The sequence below is a fragment of the Ambystoma mexicanum genome, chromosome 1q, assembly GCF_040938575.1.
Source record: "Ambystoma mexicanum isolate Mex_15411 chromosome 1q, UKY_AmexF1_1, whole genome shotgun sequence".
Taxonomy (NCBI): domain Eukaryota; kingdom Metazoa; phylum Chordata; class Amphibia; order Caudata; family Ambystomatidae; genus Ambystoma; species Ambystoma mexicanum.
The window spans coordinates 222528855-222534892 of record NC_090922.1 but is presented as its reverse complement, the minus strand read 5'-3'; positions in this window follow the sequence as shown (position 1 = coordinate 222534892).

Here is a 6038-nt window from a genome sequence, read left to right as displayed (position 1 = left end):
GTTCAACGCCAGGGGCCTCATGAGCCCGTCTCCCAACACGCAGTAATCTGATCACGACGACGAACAGCATACTACAGAGGGTTGGGCCCCCAACTCTGGAGCGTGTGCCTCCTCTGCCGTGTTCCCCATCCCTGTACCGGACACCTCCAGTGCTACCACAGGAGCTTCATAGACCTCATGGACTTATGAGAAATTAGCCACATTCACCTACACCCCGATGCCCACGAAGAATCTTGATTCTAACATGGCGAATAGAGATAGCCCGAAGAGTGAAGCAGCGGCCACCAAAGGAGACATCGTCTCCCTACTAGGTGAAATAATAAACATGGGTGCCAGTATTGGCTCAAAAATAGACAAAATCACACAACGTCTAGACACCATGGAAAAAAGACTGGAAGGTGTTGAAAATAACCAAGCGTCCATAGACACCCTGGAAGCACAGCTTGACCACTGGATAACGGAATTGGAACAAGGGGAAGAAAACTTCAAACTAAAGCTCGAAGACTTAGAAAACAGGGAAAGATGAAACAACCTGAGAATTTTCAGCATTCCAGAACGGGAGGGGTAGACAGAGCGACTTGAGGAATACCCTACATGACAGTATCAAACTCCTGGTCGCTGATGATGCGATCGACGAACCCAAAACGGAGTGGATACATACGAGCTGGAGGAGCTCCAAGCGGACCGAGATCTGTACTTGCACGGTTCCATCGCTTCCAGGACAAGACCAGGATTCTCGAAAAGGCGAGAGCTAGCGATTCAATCACTCTAGGAGGTACCCAAATCTCAATATATCAAGACTTATTGTCCATGACGCTTGCACTCCGACGGATGTGTGGACCTCTTACCAAACACTTGAAGGAAAAGGGTATAAGGTACAGGTGGGGCTACCCCGTCTCCCTCTCCCTCGAATACAATGACAGAATCAAGTTAAGCTCAGAAAAGGAAATCAGGGTGTGAATTGCAGACCTCCTTGGGCCTGGTGCTGAAGATAATAATCAAGAGGGTCCACGACGGGGAGAAACAGGATGGCAAACACAGGGCCCCAGAAGGAAACGAGTGAAAGGCTCGAGGAAATTCTGCAGAGGTAACAACCCTCCCGGGGGAGAGAACAGATAATCCCCGGCTTTGGTAAGAACACCATTATTCCATTACATATGTTAATGACCTGAATAGAGAAAGAAATACAGGTTTAAGATAAAGATGGGTCATGGACATGAGGGGGGTGGGGGGGTTCTGAAATGGGGCTCAATCAAGACAGATGTTATGATAAGTAAAGGGATGTGAAGTAACGGTCCCCACAGGTGGTTCGATGCAGGGCCAGAGTCTTCATCGTGGCTCGGTCGAACGCCACCAAATTGGGGAGGAGGGAGTGGGCGAACAAGAAGTGGGACAAGGTTGTGGTAATATTGACGATAATTCAGATCATCCAAGACATGGTGGGACTTTACGTACATGGCACTTACCAGGTATGGGTCACAAATCTGCGCCAAATAAACTTCAAATATAGCCCCGAATGAAGAGCCGAAGGGGAAAACTCCCTTAGGATAGGGACCCTCAATGTAAAAGGTCTAAATTCGCCAACCAAAAGGTCACTGGTAGCCAGGGTATTCCTGAGATCTCAAATTGACATTCTTTGCCTACAAGAGACAAAGTTTGCTAAAGGGGAAGAACAATGTATTATTGGGAGAAAGGGAGGAATGGAGTACTGGGGATCCGGCCCACTCAGGAAGGGAGGTGTGGGCATCTTGATTAAGAAGGGAATTAACTTTGAAATAGACAAAACATGGTCCGATGCAAGTGGGTGTGCCCTTCTGATTACTGGGAACATTGCACAAGGTGAAAGTAACGATAGCAGTGATATATGCCCCTAACACTGGACAGGTCAAGTTCCTAGAGAAGACAATACCTAAAAGAATGCTGGAAGCCAAAGGTCACATCATTCTAGGAGGTGAATTCAACCAATGGGCAGACCCAACCATAGACTGGAAACAAGGCAATCCCGAAATGAGAAACCAAACCAGAATCGATCGCACTGAATTACTTGATATAATGGAGATGTATGATTTAAAAGATGTGTGTAGAATCAAACATCCTAACGAAAGGGGGTATACATTCTACTCCAATCTGCACAAAACATTTAGCCGAATTGACTATATATACCTCACTAATAATCTCCTACAAAATACCACTACACTTTCAGAAATCATACCTGTGACATGGTCAGACCACGAGATGGTCATGGTAGACGTAGAGTGGATAGACCTACCCAACTCTGGAGGGAAGTGGCGATGTAATGCAAGTCTATGGAAAGACGTGGTCTTTAAGACTGAAATGGAGTCTGAAATTAGTGAATACTTCAAAACTAATGACAACGGCCAGGTGTCCAAACAAATCATATGGGAAGCGGGCAAAGCCACTTGGGAGAGGGGTTCTCATATGGGAAGGGTCTTCCAAAAAAAGACAACGAAAGATCATAGAACATAGACTCAGATCTGAAATATCCCAAATGGAGAACGACATAAGGAGAAACCCACACATAGACCAAGATAAAATAAATGCATCGCAGCGCAAAAGGGAGGAGCTAAGACTATTGGAACACGAACAAATAGTGTGCAAGCTTGGACTCCTCAAACTTTTTACGAAAAAGGGGATAAAGCGGATGCCCTACTCGCAGCTAGGCTCAGAGAGCAAAGAGTGGAGAGTGGTAGAGATGATTGAGAAAATCCCTCGATAACACGCATCCCCCATACCATCCCCGAGAGTTTTGCCAAATTTTATGAAAGACTATACATCTCTGAAGTGAGTCCTGAGAGAACGAATACAGATCGCTACCTATCCTCGATTGAGATGCCTAAAATATTACGCCCAGAAGCCGAACTCCTGGAGTCTCCCATAACGGAAACTGAGGTCCAAGACGCAATTAAAAGACTTACTATGGGTAAATCCCCTGGAGAAGACGGCTATACAGCCGGGTTCTACAAAACCTTCAGTACACAGCTTACGCCGTTCATGGCAGAACAATTCAACGAGATAATTGAAACGGGACAAGTCCCTGACTCCTTCACAAGAGCGCTAATAACTGATACCCAAAGAAGGGAGAAACCCTAAACACTGTGCATCAACCGCCACATCTCCCTGCTTAACCTCGATGTCAAAATCTATACCAGGGTACTAGCCGCTCAATTGGAGGTACTGATACCTCACCTCATACATAACAATCAAGTCGGATTCATATTGGGTAGACAAGGGGCGGACACCATGCGCAAAACACTGCACCTTGTCCATTCTGCCCACACTCTACCTGGCGACCCCGCCCTACTGTCAATATACGCAGAAAAAGCCTTCGACAGAGTGGAGTGGGAATTCCTGAGGGCGGTGCTGAGTAAAGTGGGGATAGGGCCAAAATCGGATGGGAATTTTCTAATTTCGTATACACATCCTCCAAGGCTTCAATTTTTGTTAATGGGGAATATTCCAGATGGTTCGAATTGGGTTGTGGAACCAGACAAGGATGCCCCCTTTCTGCTATCCTATTTGCGCTTTCCCTAGAACCCCTGGCCCATAATATGAGGACTGACCCCGAGATAGAAGGTATGCGGCTGGGTACAACAGAATACAAGATAGCACTCTATGCAGATGACATACTGCTGCATATAACCAACCCCTCTGCATCTATCCCCCGTGCACTAAACTTGCTAGAGGAATATGGGCATCTCTCAGGATTCAAGGTGAATAAGTGCAAATCAATACTGTTCCCCTTACGGGGAACGAAAGAGGAGAATTAATCTAAATTTCTACCCTTGGGCCTCAAGCTCGAACAGTCAACACTGAAGTATCTTGGTATACACATCACCAAAACTCTGGTGGATCTATATGAGGCCAACTTCCCTCCCCTTCTCCAGAGCTTCTCGGCTCACCTAAAAAGGTGGGACAAGCACACGATCTCATGGTTGGGACGGATCAATGCCATTAAAATGGTATGTCTTCCCCGGTTCCTGTACCCCTTTCAGATGCTACCCGTTGAGATACCAAATGGATTTTTTCAGAAGGCCAGGAGAGTGATGATGAGGTTCCACTTGCAGGGGAAGACGGCGAGGATTGCGTATAACATACTAACACTCCCCAAAGACAAAGGAGGAGAAGGCCTTCCCGATCTACGGTCGTATTATAAAGCTTCCCAATTACACATCCTCATACCACACTTACGTGATCAAAAACATATTCAATGGGGCCACATGGATAACCACTACTTCTCCCCGGCCACAGTATCAGAATGGTGGATCCCACACAAAAGAATTAAACGCAAAATCAGAGACCACCCAATATTAAGTACCATCTGGAACATATGGCAACCAGGTAAAGAGATGCAGAGGATCACCACTTGGCCATCCCCACTCAGCCATCTCTGGTCTCCCGGTATCAACGACCACATACCCAACGTAGGAAGATTCCAGTCATGGTATGAGGCGGGCCTGGAACGGGTGGGCCAGTTACAAAGAAAGGACACATTCATCCCAATACCCGAATTAACTGAAGCCCTAGGAATAGGCCCTCTATCCAGCTTCCAATACATACAAATAAAAGGTGTCCTAGCAAAACCCGAATGGAAATCCAAGTTGGCAAGGGAACTTACCCCGTTCGAAAGACTCGTAGACTCCAAGTCCGAGATGAAGGGTCCGATATCTGTAATGTACAAAGAGCTGATTGAGGCCGGAGCTGGCTCCACAGAACAACTTAGGAAGAGGTGGGAGAAAGATATTGGAGGCGAGTTAAACCCCGAACAATGGGAAACAATGTGTAAAGCTACATCCAAAACATCCATATCGAGCCAATATAAATTACATGCCATTAAACTCCTACACAGGTGGCAATACGACCCGCTCAGACTGTCATAAATGTTCCAGACAACAAGCCCAAGATGTTGGAGGGACTGTGGCGAAGTCGCTGACTATTGGCATATGTGGTGGTCCTGCTCATACAAAAAGGTGTTTTGGGAGGAGGTCCTGGGATGGATAAAAGAAATTGATGGCATACAAAGGGGCATTGACCCCCTACTAATTCTGTTCGGCCTGGAAAAGGAAGAGGACGACTGGATTAGACTAAAAAGGACTGGTCCCACACCTACTGCTGGCGGCCCGCGCACTGCTGGTAATAAAATGGAAATCCATGGGGGGGTACGGTTTTTTTGTTACCCATTACGCCTAAGAAACGGAGAATTAGATGAAGACGATCTAAAGTATAAAAAAGACCAAGACTCTGCTCTTTTGGTGTAACCATGTGCTAATATGCAGATATGATGCAATGTATATTATTTCTCTTTCTTTGTCGTCTAAAATTTAATAAAACCAAATTTAAAAAAAAAAAAAAAACAAAGAAGAGTGCACCAATGCTAACCTAAACCAATCCTATCTAGGATGGTCACAGTGAACAAGCTACTGGCAATACAAATCCTAAACAGTGCTACCCGAGATCCTGCTTAAAAGAAGAGAAAGGTTTTAAGTTCTTTCTTGAAGACGGCCAGAATTTTTGGTTCAAGCAGATAGTCTGGAAGTAAGTTCCACAGTATGGGGGCTTTGCCCCCTCCACTATGCAGGAGGGTAAGCTGGGAACATGCATTGCAGGAGATGTCCCAAGTCAAAAATGAAGATCTTCCTGGAATCATTCTTGAGTCATCCGGTGACTCCATCCTAGAGTCATCCATGGCTAGTTCAGGGAGATCATCCAAAACCATCCGTATGTGTATAGGCTGAAATATTCAAATGAGATGACTCTAGAGTTATCACAGAAACTACTCCAAGAGGAGTTCTGATTACTTCCAGTGATGATCTTGTATTACTCCAGGATGACCCCCATGACAACTTCAGGGATGGGTGGGGATTACTCCAGGATAACCCTGTGACAACTTTAGGATGGGTTTGAAATTGTGAACGATTATTGCAGACAACTTCAGGAGGATGTTGATTTCAAACGATTTAGGAAAAGGGTTTTGATTCCTTTGTGTGTAAGATGGGAGGTATTACTTTAGGATTAGACTT